Below are 16,045 nucleotides of genomic sequence, written 5' to 3'. Positions count from 1 at the left end.
GGAAGCCAGTGAAGAAATCTCACTCATTGCACACTCCCAGGCAACCCTGTTTATTGAGCATGCATCAGTGGAGGCTGGTTCATACAGAAAATGGGGCACTGCCTCACCAACCTTAGTTGTCCTCCGCTAGCCCCCATCTGCCTGCCTTCTTACTTACAAGCAAGTCCAGGAGGTGGCCCTGCCTGCTAGTCTCTGTGTTGCATCTTGTAGAATTCAGAAGGGAGGAGGAAGGTGGGGACAAAACAAGAATTAGTTGGCTCTGGCACCACCTACTGTTGCTCTGCCTGCCTTCCAATAGGCACAAGCTATCACTGATGTTCATCCTGAACTCTTGAAATGGCATTAACTATTTAATGAACATTAATATTTGTTCGTGACTGGACTTAACTGTCAGAGGTCCTTTACCTTTTTAAATATTTGTTTGCGGGGACGTTAGTGCTATCCCATGCTTTCCAGTGCATGTCCCCATCACTTTCCCTATTGCAAATAGCCCGGTCTTTTGGGAGAACTGAGTTTGTTGCACAGGAGCGCCAATCAACGGCAGTTGCGTCACCCGCATTTTCAGGTACGGTATGTGATTGAATCCCACCCCAAAATAGCAAAAGTCTAGAAGCTCCCACTGGCAGCACTCATTTCCCATATTATTTGGAAATGGCTTTATTCTGGAAGCAAGGAGCATGGAAATGAACCCTAAATTTGTAATATATCTCCGTTTGCATTTCTTAGTACAGAAAGTATTGATCTGGTGTGTAGAGATCTTTCCTATTCTAATTAATTCAAGAGGGTTCTGGAAACTTCTCTGTGTGAAAGAAACAAGCAGAATGTTTGTGTTATTTGGGTTAAGTGTAAGTAAGGCCAGAAGGAGCCTGGGTTTCACTTTATCTTTCTATCTCTTTTCCTTCTGGTGTGGTGTTCTGTACATAATATGCTTAGTGTTAAGGTTTAGAATTATTATAAGTCATTGTAAGTTTAAGTTAAGTCTGCTGCAACTGGATTTCTTATGGACAGTGCCATTCCTGAATGTATTGGATTTATGACCATTATTCTCATTTGCCTTCAGTAGCAGTAAAGCTCTGCTGGGTGAAATATTAATTGCCTCTGGTCTATTTTTTGGGAATCCTGCAACATGTTTCCATTTTTATTCTGCTAACTATACATTGGAATCTGCTCTGGATCAATACTGAGTAGAATTCTACGACATTATATTCCATTATAGTTCCAGAAAAGGCTTTTACACCAGCTCAGTCATTATGTTAACAGTTAGGGGGGAAATCATGGCAATGGAATAAACTGTCATGCGAATGCAGCCTTGTGTCACTAGTGTGACATGGCAGCATGTGAAGGGTTTTTCTCTCAATGATGAATATAACATTTGATCACGATTAAGTGTGGAGGATGGAAACGGGGCACAGAGGCCGGGTGAGGCCAGCCTTGGATGGTGCTTTTGGCTCACTTATAATTGATGGTATTGTTAGCAGATGGGCAGTGTAGAATTCCACTGAGCGCTGCTGTGAGAAATACAACACGCCAGATGAAGGCGAGGGAGAAAGTATTCTGCAGGTGCCATGGTGCACAAAGGCAATTCTTTTCCTCAGGGTTTGCTTTCCATCCTCTGCAACTTAATACCACTGGCAGCACAGATGCTGCAGCCACATATTCCATATAGGAACATAGGAAGCTGCCTTATACTGAGTTAGGCCTTGGTCTGTCCAGCTCAGTACTTGTCTACACTGACTGGCAGTAGTTCTCTGGGGTTTCAGGCAGGAGTCCCAGCCATAGCTGTCAAGTCTCCCGTTTTTCACGGGAAACCCCTGGATTTAAATCCATTTCCCGCTGGTCTCCCGAATTGAAAAATATCCCGTAAATCCCCCAGCTCCAGGCTGGCTGCTCGTTCACTTGGCTTTGGAAATCGCCCGAGCATGCACAGAGGTGATTTCTAGTGCCCAGACATGTGGACACAGGCAGCCCGGCACCAGAAGTTGCTTCTGTACATGTCTGGACATGCGCAGAACTGATTTCTGGTGCCGCTCTGCCCATGTCTGGGGACCGGAAATCGGGCAGAGCCGGCACCGGAAGTCACTTCTACGCATGTCTGGACATGTGCAGAAGCGACTTCCGGTGCTGCGCCGCCGCTGATCCCTTATTTTCCCTTATTTTCCTATCCAGAAGTTGACGCCTATGGTCCCAGCTCAGCCCTCACTGGAGATGACAGGGCTGGAACGTAGAACCTTCTGCATGAAAAGCTTGTAGCTGGATTGAGGGACTAGATTGGTTTTGCTAAGCTCTGGCTCTCTGGATTGACTCCAGCTCACATCATCTCTGATCATTGGTCATGGTTTCAGAGGCAGATGGGAGTTGGAACTAACAACATTGCAGGGTCACAGATTAGCCGCTCCTGGAATAGATAGACAGGTTTTGACCTATCTAGACTTCTGCTAGTGAGAGCTTCCACTAAACAGACTTCTGCTCCCATGAGAGAACAGCATGAGAGAGAGCAGAGATGCCTGCAGGGAGAAAGAATAATCAGCAATAAATTGCCTTTCCCACTTCCACCGGAAGAATCCTCTGCTGGACCTCACTCCAGGTTGACAGCAGATCTTCTTGCAGTCCATGGGACTCTCAAGAGTCTCCTCCAGCACCATAATTCAAAAGCATCAATTCTTTGGCGATCAGCCTTCTTTATGGTCCAGCTCTCACTTCCATACATCACTACTGGGAAAACCATAGCTTTAACTATACAGACCTTTGTAGGCAAGGTGATGTCTCTGCTTTTTAAGATGCTGTCTAGGTTTGTCATTGCTTTTCTCCCAAGAAGCAGGCGTCTTTTAATTTCATGACTGCTGTCACCATCTGCAGTGATCAAGGAGCCCAAGAAAGTAAAATCTATCACTGCCTCCATTTCTTCCCCTTCTATTTGCCAGGAGGTGATTGGACCAGTGGCCACGATCTTGGTTTTTTTGATGTTGAGCTTCAGACCATATTTTGCGCTCTCCTCTTTCACCCTCATTAAAAGGTTCTTTAATTCCTCCTCACTTTCTGCCATCAAGGTTGTGTCATCTGCATATCTGAGGTTCTTGATATTTCTTCCAGCAATCTTAATTCTGGTTTGGGATTCATCTGGTCTAGCCTTTCGCTTGATGAATTCTGTATATAAGTTAAATAAGCAGGGAGACCAATCTTACCCACCCACAACAAAGGACGGTCTCCAGGTCTCACCGCAACACGTGCCCTCTTTTAGGGAGGACACAATTTCCAGTGGAGATTTCTTTCTGTGGAGATTATGCTCTTGGTCTGCCCTGCCTATCAATAGCACTTGGATGAATTTTGTGCTGAAAACACCTCCCACCTTCGGCAGCCCCATTGACAGCCCACCAATCTGGGAAGGTGTTTTCCTTGCACTCAGCTGAGACTTTGGTGGTAAAGGCTGATGAAATCAAGGACAGAATCATAGGAGAAGCTGTTGTGTTTCAGCTTGGATGTTCAAAAATTACCGATCGCATTTGAAAATATCGCTGAGTGCAGCAAGTATTCCCTGTGGGTTACTCATGGGGGGAAGAAAAACTGGATTCATTCAAAGATAAATTAAGGGAGATGGGCTTGCCTCTTGTGCATTGCACAGTATTTAATGGGCAAGCCTGCTCTGTGCATTTAAACAAAAAATGTTCTGGGGTTTGTCCGGTAATTTATCAATTGCTTACTGACCACTGAATTTACCAGGTATCATCAGACGTAGAGAACATGCTGTGCGGGGAATACATCTGCTTCATCCAAACCTGCTATTCATTCTAATGGAATGTTAATGGGAAACAGCCACTTGAGTTGATCAGTGCAAAAGGTTTTTTAAAAAACAACCTTCTTTTTGGTTATCTATGTTAATAGCAAGGAAAACAATATGAAGAATGAACCGATTTGATGCCTAGCAGATATAACGACTGCTGGGAGGGACAGAATGATGTCTGCATCCATGAGCAAGATATTCAAAAGGAATTAAGCACACACAAAAACTTATATGAATTTAAAAAAAGATTACTCGGCAGCTATACTGAATAGCGTCTCTAAGCATTGCTATTAAATGTAGAAAATAAATTGAATTGAGACCCTTACTTCCTTTCATTATTATTTTTTAGGAGATGAAATGCTTTATTACAATTAAACTCATCTGAAACTTATTATTCTTTCAGTATGCTAATTAATAGAATAAAAGCATGGATTTCTTAATTAAAATACGATACCTCAGGGAAACTGAAATTAATTTTGATGTCCTAATAGAGCTACCATTATGTGATTAAATCTTCCCCAATACTTTATGTTTGTGGGTTGTTGTTTCTTTCTTTTTCTTTTTAAAAAAAGAGAGAGTAAATGTTTTTATTTAGTTTGCATTTGTAATAGATTTGTGGAATGACACCATTGCAATCTGTGCAAATGTGATGAGTCAGGAGAACTGCAAGAAAAGAAATCTGGATAATTCAGGGATCATAATCCACTCTTGGCAGATTCTTGTCCCATTGTTGTTTCCTTTCCATGCTCCGTATAGTGCCATGTTTTAAGGAGCTTTCCCACTCATTGGTACTGTTTGGATAGATATAATCAATGCTATTTCTCTAGAAACAGCAGTCACGAAATTAATAGACGCCTGCTTCTTGGGAGAAAAGCAATGGCAAACCTAGACAGCATCTTAAAAAGCAGAGACATCACCTTGTCAACAAAGGTCCGTATAGTTAAAGCTATGGTTTTCCCAGTAGTGATGTATGGAAGTGAGAGCTGGACCATAAAGAAGGCTGATCGCCGAAGAATTGATGCTTTTGAATTATGGTGCTGGAGGAGACTCTTGAGAGTCCCATGGGATGCAAGAAGATCAAACCTATCCATTCTTAAGGAAATCAGCCCTGAGTACTCACTGGAAGGACAGATCCTGAAGCTGAGGCTCCAATACTTTGGCCACCTCATGAGAAGAGAAGATTCCCTGGAAAAGACCCTGATGTTGGGAAAGATTGAGGGAACTAGGAAAAGGGGACTGCAGAGGATGAGATGGTTGGACAGTGTTCTTGAAGCTACGAACATGAGACTGAGCAAATTGTGGGAGGCAGTGGAAGACAGGAGTGCCTGGCGTGCTCTGGTCCATGGGGTCACGAAGAGTCAGACACGACTAAACGACTAAACAACATTTTTCTAGAAAAAGGGATGGCAGAACTCACCATGAATGGCTCACTTGTTCTCTAAGAATGGCAATGGTGCCCACCTGAGAGGTGCTGGAAATGAGTTCTGGTGAGTTCCGGCTTAAAAACGAAACCACCCTGGATATAACGGTTCTGGCAGGTCTTGAGGCAGAAACAGCTCATGGAAAGCTGTCAGGCTTTTTGCCCACCATTTGCCAGACTATTTCCCCACTAGCCCAGTAAAGTCTACTTTGACTAGCAGCAGCTCTCCAGAATCTGTCAGGTGGTGCCACAATATTAAAAACTGCTTAAAACAACTTGCAATCACAAAAAAGCAAGGCGGTACCTAATAACATACACTCCAGGTATCCAAAGCCGCAGCAAAGAGGTGCATCTTCAGCATTCACCAGAAGCTGTGGAGAGGGATTTCCAAAGTGTAGGGGCAGTCACAGAGAATGCCCTCTCCTGGGCTGCCAACCCCAAGCCTTTGAGGGGGGAGGAACTATCGGGGGGGGCTCTCTGCCTATCTCAGCACCCAAGAGGGTCTGCAGGAAAGGAAACAGTATTTCAGATAGTTTTGGCCTGAATTTTTTAAGGCTCTAATGCAGGGGTCGGCAAGGATTACCTCTCCTAGGCCGGTTCACTTCAGTGGAGATCACTCTGTGGGCTGGATTGCGCGCACACCTGCAATTTATGGTGTCTGCACAGAAGCAATTTCCAGCGCCACGGAACAAGTACCCGCGCTGCGCCGCACCAGTTTAGCACAGCGTGCGGGGACTCACCAAGTGGGCGGCTCGGTTCGCGGGCAGCTCATGGGCGGGTTAAACGACCCTTGTGGGCTGCTTGTGGCCCATGGGCCTTAGGTTGGCGACCCCTGCTCTAATGTGAGCGCCTTGGACTGGGCCTGGAAATGAACTGGCAACCAGTGCAGTTTTTAAAAAAACAAAAAACAGTGGTTATATGAGAATATGAGGACTAGTTGCTGGAAAGTGCAGGAGGGGAGAGTGCATTTGTGCTCAGGTCCTGTATTTGGGTGGTCCCCGTGAGTAAAGGATGCTGGACTAGATGGACCCTTGTCCTGACCCAGCAGGTTTTTCTTATGTTCTTATGATATCTAGGTCTCTTAGGCTCCTGGAATGTCTTCAACCACCAAGGCTGGCCATTGGCTCCCCCCTAGACAGCACAGAATGCAAGTGGATGTCGTCTTCCAATTAAGACTTGCTTGAGGCAATAAGACCTTCCTGAGATCTGGCAGGCACCTTTGGTTCTGGCTTCCAGCTTGCTCCTTAATTCTGCTTCCTGGTTTGTCATGTGGTCCTGACTCTTGCTCGTCATCCCTGACTTGTGGCTCACTTCTTCCTCTTAGTTTGTCCTCAATCGGCAACTTAGTGGATTCTGAATATAAAGGATAAGTTGCTACAACACAACCGAAGGCTTTCTTGTGGTCAGTGCTTCTTTGCTGTGCTGGTAGAATAGTGCTGGCGTTTAGCTGGATGAAGGGGGGAAGGCCCTTTTCACTTCTGGAAGAATTGGATGCAATGTGGGCACCTGGTTTGGCAGGGACCCCATCAGAGTGCCCCCCTTCCCTTACCTTACCATCCTCAGGCATGCACAGCAGCAGCAGCAAAAAAGGCTCGTCTAGACAACCAGTGCTACCCATGTCACCCACTATTTTAATACCCCCACAATGCCTATGGAGTCACTCTGGAGTGACACTAGTTTAGGGCCCCAAAGGAAAGTAAGAAAGTGTGTATCAACCACACCACCACATGGAGGAAAAGTCTATCAGTGGTTACTAGCCACGGCGACTATGCCCTACCATCAGAGGTGGCATCTCTCTGAATGCAAGTTGCTGGGAATCACAAGTGAGGAGAGTATTATTGCACTCAGATCTTGTTTGCAGGCATCCCATAGGTTTGCCACTGTAAGAACAGGATTCTGGAGAAGATGGGTCTTTGGCCTTCTTGTGTTCACAGCTGCCCAGCCTCCAGGGAAAGTATTGCTGAGAAGCTCAGGTGACCTAGGCTTGTGACCTCACTCAGGGCTTGAGTCATTGGCAATAGCCTGATCATTCCAACCATAGCTGCCAAGTTATCCCTTTTTTTAAGGGATTTTCCCTTATGCTGAATAGGCTTCCTCGTGAGAAAAGGGAAAACTTGGCAGCTATGATTCCAACCCCTGGCGTCAGGTCTGATTTGCTGGGTATTCTGTGTGGAATAAAAGTAAATGGACAATTGATAAATTGCCCTGGAAACTCTAGAAGCTCTGACAAAGCCATTTCTAGATTGCAACCATTCCAGGCCATTACAGAAGATGAAAACAAAGCTTGCAAAAAGTTCCCCTTATCTAAAACTCATTACTATAGGATATAGGATTTAAACATTTGCTCTCGCTCTCTCTTTTTCCTGCCTTGCCATTTGGAATCTATGGTTAAATTATCGTCATGACCTAGTTCTTCATTTCAGTTAATTGCTAACATAAATAGTGAATTAGCTACTGAGAAAATTTGCAATAAACTGTTAATTGTTATTTTAAAGATTTTCTGCTTTATGTTTTGCAAAAAACTCCTGATTTCAGTGCCAAAGAAGAGCAAGGCAGACTTTTTCTCCCCGTGATGAACTACCCAGGACTTGCTGCACAAGCAGTGTGTGAGAGAGTGACTTGTGTAGTTGAAATGCAGCTGAAGGAGAGTCAGCATAGTGGTGCCGCATCTTTAGCTATTACTGGGCTAACCGCAGTATCTCTGCAAACAGGCTCACATCAGTGGAGCTACTGTGGGTACCAGCTGTAGCAAGACACATCAGACAAACCAAAATTCAAGGTGAGTCACAAAAGCAAAATGTCACGTTTTTGGTACATTGATGTTTTTGACAGAAAGGCGAGGATTAGATGCAGAGGGAGGGGAGGTTGTTTAAGATCTCTAGGAATAAAAGAAAGAAGCTTCCAACTTGCATGTTGATTCTTAGATTCAGTTCGTATTCTGCATTTTCAGCAGCAGAGATGCCTTTACAATGAGGTGCCTATAATGTGGCATGCGAATAGGTGATGCCTCTTGAGCTGATCTTAGATCTTTATTTGCTTGACTCATATATTAGTGGATGCATTGCTTCTTGCGTGTCGAGGTCACCAGACACCCCCCCCCCTAATAACTCACAGCAGACACAAAAAATTTGTTTGGGTTTTTGGCATTAATTTTGGCCACAACTTTATTTAAATACAATTAAACATGAGTGTTGGCTTAGGCATTGGTTAAACCATCTGTCCCCCACCTGGGACAGATCCGCTCTGACTTAGCCATCTAGGGAAGTCAAGTAAACACCCCTGGGAGAGGAGGTAGCTGTGTACAGGCACTCTCCCTGTTGCACTGTGTTTAGGACCAGATGAAAAAACCTCAGGCAGCAAAAGTTGCAAAATTCTAAGAACAAGTTTATTGTTTCTGTCAGACAGGAGCAATATGATGATGCTGGAGAATAATGCTTCTCTATCTGCATGCCCACATGTGCATGTGCAGAGTATAAATACATTTCCAAACAGCAAAACTCAGCCCCTTTGCAGTATGTCTTCAGCCAATCACGCATGACAGGCGGGGATACTTACCACTATATCCCATCAACCGGAAATGTTCCCTGAGGGTCGTGCTTTTGTAAGGCCCCAGCCCCTTGCGGGGGTGTATGGACAGAGCCCATCGAGCCACAGGATTCCTTTAACGGAATACTTCTATGAGCAGCAGCATTTTAATGAGGGGTAGGCCCAGCCTTTCCATACCCCTCCACCAACCTAATTAATTAATTAACCAATGCCTAACCGCCAACCTAACAAGTTGTGACGATTTGCTAAGCAGTAGGTAAAAACCAAATGGCAACAGCCAATCAGCCAAATGGCAAAATTCCTACTGGGCCCCTGCCAAGCAGGCGACCCCATGACAGGCAAAGCAATGTCAGGCTAACATTAAACCACTGAAAAAAGAGGTGGGCGGGAGGGAGATCCGAAGCACTTTGCAAAAGTGAAACCAAGGTTTTAAGGACCCTCCCTGTCAATCAAATACTGTTACATGCTTTTTTACCCCAGCAGCAGTCAGTGGACCAATCTCTCTCTCACTCACACACACCTATACCACCACCCAACCCAGGAGATGTCTTTTAACCCTTCCGCAACCCGCGCTCTCCTTTAATTGGAGAACACGCTTTCCCCAACAAGGAGTTTTGTTTCCATATAGTGGTTGGGCTCACTGATGTTCACATCTGCATGCCCCAAACATTCATGATCAGGCCTTGTGAAGTAGGGAAAGTGGTGTGTTGGTTGCTAGGCGTGCAGATCAATCTGAGTGGAAGCTGGGGATTGGAGCAATTCCTGATGATATGACTTAGGAATGGACAGCACTCTAAAGCAGAGTTGTTAGGGGGAAGGAAGAACTGGGGAGGCCCTCTCCCAAGCACAAGATTATACATTCTCTAAACAGATCCTCCTCTCTGTTTTCAGTTTTTCCTTTGGCATTGGCAAAGCAAATTGTGAACTGACAGCAAAGCTTTGTTAACTGGTCTGAACAAACCACAGTTTGCCAAGTTTGGACATGACAACAAACTATGGGTGGAATGAAATGTCTGGTTAATACAGCTGTCCCATCAATGCAAGCATTTCTGCTTGCCTGATGGAATAACCTCCCTATGCATGCCATTCTGGAGTTCTCCCAACCCACCAGAGCAGAACTGTGGGGGTGAACGGGGAACATGAGGAGACAAAACACCACTGCACTAGCAAGAGTCCTTGCACTAACCCCATGTGTTAGCTGAATCTGGCCCTATGATTCTTACAAACCAGAAATGGTGGTTTAAAAGAACTTCCATTAGGTGGATGGGTGGTGTGGCTTCCCCAAAATGGCCTCGTGGGCCAGCTTGGGAGGCCTGGCAGGCCAAGTTTAGCCTGTGGACCAGAGGTTCCCCATCCATGGTCCAGGCCAACAGCATTTCCTCTTGTCAACATTCATGCATGTTCATCCAGAAGCCCTGCATCCCAGGCACCAGGAGCAAAGTCCTCCATCAGTCATGTTCACTAAGGTCTAAGGCATTGTTCCCATCTGTGAAGTTTGTGTCATTTTTGACCTGCCCTCTCTCTAGAGGTAGCTGTTGCCCTTGAAAGCTGCATCATCATCATCATCATCATCATCATCATCATCATCATCATCACAGAGCTTCTTGGATTGTTTTTGCCTTAGGTATTTTCCCCAGCATCTCATCTTCATGATTTATAAAATAACTAAGTGCATTGTTCTGTTACATCGCACAGTTTTCAGAGGGACTCTCTTCTTTGAATGATCCAGACCATTTAATCAAATAAAAAAAAATAACTGATCAGTCTGTAATCAGTTCCATGAACAATGGCAAGTCATTGCCACTAGTTCTAGCTTACTAAATATGATAATATTTGGCATCACTATAAAAGTAAATTCTGGGGAAACTGACATTATTGTCAATTAAATAATTATCTTCCACAAAAGAAAATTCAAGTAGGTTTTGAAGGGGGCTTTTTAAATAGAAGAAATATTGTAATTTTATACCAAGTCATATTTTCTTGCAGAATATTATGATTTAAAGCATTTCCCCCTGTTTATTATTGTTAATAATTATCAAGTATATAATTGACAGTATATAATAATAATAATAATAATAATAATAATAATAATAATAATAAACAACTGCAACACACACCAGCAATGTTTGGCTTGTCATTCATCAAAATCAATGCAATTAGCCACTAGGGTAACAAAGTATATAGAAATTAGTTACATTATTTTGTGTGTGCAAGTACAAATTGACCAAACTGCCCTTAAGAACAGAATTTGTTTTTGCAGATAAACATCCTGTGCACATTGTTCCAATATGGAGGACTATGTGCTATGTATTAATTTCATGCTGTTTCTACTGTTTATAAAGAGCATGGAGGGAAACCAGCGGGAGATGAAAAGCCATGTGGCATTCTTTGATGACCATGAGAAAGACCTGAGGAAAAAGGAAAAGGTTCTTACACAGGGCAGCCAAGGATTTCCAGCCTGGTTAATCCATAGGCCTATCTGATTCAAAAAAAAAGTCCTATTTAGCCAAGTATTTTGTCTCCAATGCTACCAATCCAGATTGCTCTGGAAAGTCCAGAAGCAAGGCATGATAGCAATAGCCCTTTCTTGTCTTTCTTTGAACACAGCCATTCCATTTAACTATCATGCCAGATAGCACTTGTCTCCTCTGTCCTCTGTGATGCCGGCTACTCTTGTGTTTAAAAAAGATATTAATCTCATAACCATAATAACACTCCCCCCTAGTGAATTCCATAAATGAACTGTATATTCTGTGAAGAACTATGTGGGAACATACCCAGTAAACTGCCTTGTAGCTAGTCAGATAATTTGTTCACCCAGCCCTTCTCTGACTGACAGCAGCTCTCTAGGACTTCAGTCAGGTATCTTTTCCATCACCTGCTACTTGAATCATAGAATAATAGAACTGTAGAGTTGGAAGGGACCACAAGGATCATCTAGTCCAGCCTCCTGCAATGCAGGAATCTTTTGCCCATTGTGGGTTTTGAACCCACAAAGCTGAACCTACAATCTCTGGCTCTACCTGAAGATGCCAGGGATTAAATATGGGACCTTCTGCATGCTCTCCAACTGAGCAATGGTCACTTCGTTCATTCATTCATTCATTCATTTTATTTGTATGTAACTTTCCCACCAAAAGAAAATCATGTTCAAAGTGGCTTATAACCAAGAAACACAGATGCATTTCAAAGAAACACTATGCAAATAGCAGCAAAACCAAAACATAATAGCATAAAGCCCACATTTCAATACTTTAAGTATAACCACTGTATACCACAAGTATACCACTGTATTCTGCTCTGGTCAGACCTCACCTGGAGTACTGTGTCCAGTTCTGGGCACCACAGTTCAAGAAGGATACTGACAAGCTGGGACGTGTCCAGAAGAGGGCAACCAAAATGGTCAAAGGCCTGGAAACTATGCCTTATGAGGAACGGCTTAGGGAGCTGGGTATGTTTAGCCTGGAGAAGAGAAGGTTAAGGGGTGATATGATAGCCATGTTCAAATATATGAAAGGATGTCATATGGAGGAGGGAGAAAGATTGTTTTCTGCTGCTCCAGAGAAGCGGACACGGAGCAATGGATTCAAACTACAAGAAAGAAGATTCCACCTAAACATTAGGAAGAACTTCCTGACAGTAAGAGCTGTTCGGCAGTGGAATTTGCTACCAAGGAGTGTGGTGGAGTCTCCTTCTTTGGAGGTCTTTAAGCAGAGGCTTGACAGGCATATGTCAGGAATGCTTTGATGGTGTTTCCTGCTTGGCAGGGGGTTGGACTGGATGGCCCTTGTGGTCTCTTCCAACTCTATGATTCTATGATTCTAAGATTAGTTAAACAACATGTATCATCCAATAACAAAAATTGCAAGGGAGCTTCACAGTTTCACCTTAATCCTAGAAACACCCCTCCAACAATGTTGCTCCCAGTTCCCCGCCTGCAGCAGCTTCTTATAAGGCTTCCAAGGGCAAAGGGTGGGGTAGTTGAAACATCCCTCCCGTGATGTCGCACCTACATGCAAAGCAGAGATTCTTCCCACTGTACTTCCTGTGCTCTTGCTCACATGACAAACAACATGCTTGATCGTTAACAGAGTCCCGTGATGGGACCTGGAATCCTTTCCTATCAATACAACCATGAGCACAGAGGTAGAACATAGTGATCTGTTGAGTGGCAAACAAGACGCAACACAAGGTAGTAAATTCCAGGGGGAGACCCAGAACAGAAGCAGGAGCCCCCTTTTATTGAGATTTTGTTACAAAGTAAATAATTAACCAACAGTGCAGTCTTCCTCCAATGACAGCCAGGACATCCCAGAAATGGTGGTACTTCCTTACGTGTCACATCCTGCCAACACCCAAATTTACCTCCATAAGGGAAGTGCCTGATCCTCACGTATCCCTCAGACACCTCCTTGTCACATGTGCACTCTTTACACATCCCCCTCCTCTTAATCCTGCGACTACTGGTAGTTTTCTAAACCTCCTCTCCTAATCCATTGTTTTCTTCCCGACCTGGGTTCAACCTTTCTGGCTTGGACCTGCTTCCCCTGACACAACTTGCCCAAACCAGTTCCATCCTGTTTTCCCCACCTCTGTCCAGTCCTGTGGTGACCTGCTGCCCTGCTCTGCCCCAATGACTCAACTTACAGATACGTATGTGCCTATACTGACGTACAATGTGGCTTGCCAGCATTGCACGCGATAACAACCTTTTACATTTGACAGCTCTACTTGCCAGGCTTGATGTGGCTTGCCGACATCAACCCCAGGATCACTCCCACAGTGATCAGTCACAAATGCATTGAAATCTGCCACTTGGATATTAGCATACATGCTTGGCTTGTGGGCATCATGCTTTTACATCAGAGAACTCTTCTGCGTCCTCTCTTTCTTTTTCAGGATCAAGCATGGTATGCTGGTTTCTTCCTTTCTTAAGGAAGAAAACAAGCACATTTTGTAGGAAAGAATGGAGCACCCGGTGCTTCAAATTTTGCTTACTGAAACAATGCAAAAATATGCAAAAGCTAAATTCTTATTACTCATTTCCATGCTGGCTTTCATTTTTACATTTATTTATTTTTTTGCTGGGGGAAAAAGAAACAAGAAACCAAGTTTCCAAACAATCAAATGAACATTAGTCACGAATGATAACAAATCATATTGACACTTCAAGAGCAAATCACTCCATTAGTAAAACATGTTTGAACTGCAAATCATGTAGATATAAGTATTCTGTGTCAGTGCTGAATGGCTTGGTAGCTGAAAGGCCTTAGCAACAAAGCTTACCAAACTAACTGATGTTCCTTGAATTATAATAATAAAACTAAGGTCAGATTTTGAACTGGGTGTTTTTGTGAAGCCTGTACAAGTTCATATACAACTTCTTGTTTGATGAGGCCACTTTATCAAAGTCACTGTGAGTGTATTCCATGGGTGTCATTGTGTTGTGCAGGAAGTGAAGTTCTGGGGCATTTTCCTCATTTGAGAATTTTCTTCATAAAGAAATTCCATTTTTTTTATAAAAAAAAAAGAACTCTTGTTTTATACAACTTCCTTAACTCAGCTGCGTAACTACAATGACACCGTCTTAGATATGCCAATATCCTTCCTAATCTGCAGTATACATTCTAGCTCTCTGACTCCAGTAAATCATAGAATTGTAGAGCTGGAAGGGACCCCAAGGGTCATCTAGTCCAGCCCCTTGCAATGTAGGAATCGTAACTAAAGAATCCCCGACAGATGGCCATCTGATAAAAGCCTCAAATGAGAGTTCACCACTTACCGAGGGAGACTGCTCCATGGTTGAACGGCTCTGTCTCAGCCAGCATGGCCAAGGGTGATGGAGGTTGCAATCCATCAGCAAATGAAAGGCTGTTTCTAGCTAATTTTCTGTTACTAGGGTTGGATTTAGGATTGGACTTAGTCTGACCCCTGTGTTTTCCTCCCTCATGGCTTGGATTTATGGACTACTTAAAATGAGGCTGCATTTAAATTTTAATACTGTATTTTAATCTGTATTTTAATTAATTGCTTTTTATAAAGGTAAAGGTAAAGGGACCCCTGACCATTAGGGCCAGTCGTGACCGACTCTGGGGTTGCGCGCTCATCTCGCATTATTGGCCGAGGGAGCCGGCGTATATCTTCCAGGTCATGTGGCCAGCATGACAAAGCCGCTTCTGGCAAACCAGAGCAGCACATGGAAACGCCGTTTACCTTCCCGCTGTAGCGGTTCCTATTTATCTACTTGCATTTTTGACGTGCTTTCGAACTGCTAGGTTGGCAGGAGCTGGGACCAAGCAACGGGAGCTCACCCCGTCACAGGGATTCAAACCGCTGACCTTCTGATCAGCAAGCCCTAGGCTCAGTGGTTTAACCACAGTGCCACCTGGGTCCCTAATTGCTTTTTATGTTATATTGCAATTTTATTGGTGTGAGCCGCCCTGAGCCCGGTTTTGACTGGGGAGGGCGGGGTAAAAATAAAAATTTATTATTATTATTATTATTATTATTATTATTATACTAAGGCTTCAATTAAATGCTATTGAAACATCTTGGAATGGGTTGGTGTGGGTCAGCAACAGAGTCCTCGAATCCCCATGACAGGGTATGTTCCAGTTGCTCTGTCCCAGCTCCTGCCAACCTAGCAGTTCGAAAGCACGCTAGTGGAAGTAGATAAATAGGTACCACTGTGGTGGAAAGGTAAATGGCATTTCTGTGCGCTCTGGTTTCCGTCACAGTGTTCCGTTCCGCCAGAAGCAATTTAGTCATGCTGGCCACATGACCCAGAAAGCTGTCTGTGGATAAACGCTGGCTCCCTTGACCTGAGAGCAAGATGAGTGCTACAACCCCATAGTTGCCTTTGATTGGTCTTAACCATCCAGAGGACCTTTACCTCTCCCCCCCCCCGCCCATACCACCCCACCAGCTGCTACTGTCTGGAGGGCAACTGCAGGTTGGTCTACACCAGGCATACCCAAACTTCGGCCCTCCAGATGTTTTGGACTACAATTCCCATCTTCCCTGATCACTGGTCCTGTTAGCTAGGGATCATGGGAGTTGTAGGCCAAAACATCTGGAGGGCCGCAGTTTGGGTATGCCTGGTCTACACATTATTTTTATCACATGGAGGCCATTCAGAAATGCTGGATATTTTGGAAAGCTTTTTGTCTGTTTGCTGTGCAAACCTCTAAAGATATCGTAACCATGTTTTGCACAGTATTCCCTGAGATCAAGGAGCAATACTGGGGCACAACTGGGTGCCATTTTGAATCACGATGGTAGCATGAACTTTTCAAAACTGG

Source organism: Zootoca vivipara, chromosome 5, assembly GCF_965207765.1.
Source record: "Zootoca vivipara chromosome 5, rZooViv2.hap1.1, whole genome shotgun sequence".
NCBI lineage: Eukaryota > Metazoa > Chordata > Lepidosauria > Squamata > Lacertidae > Zootoca > Zootoca vivipara.
This window is presented reverse-complemented; position numbering follows the sequence as displayed.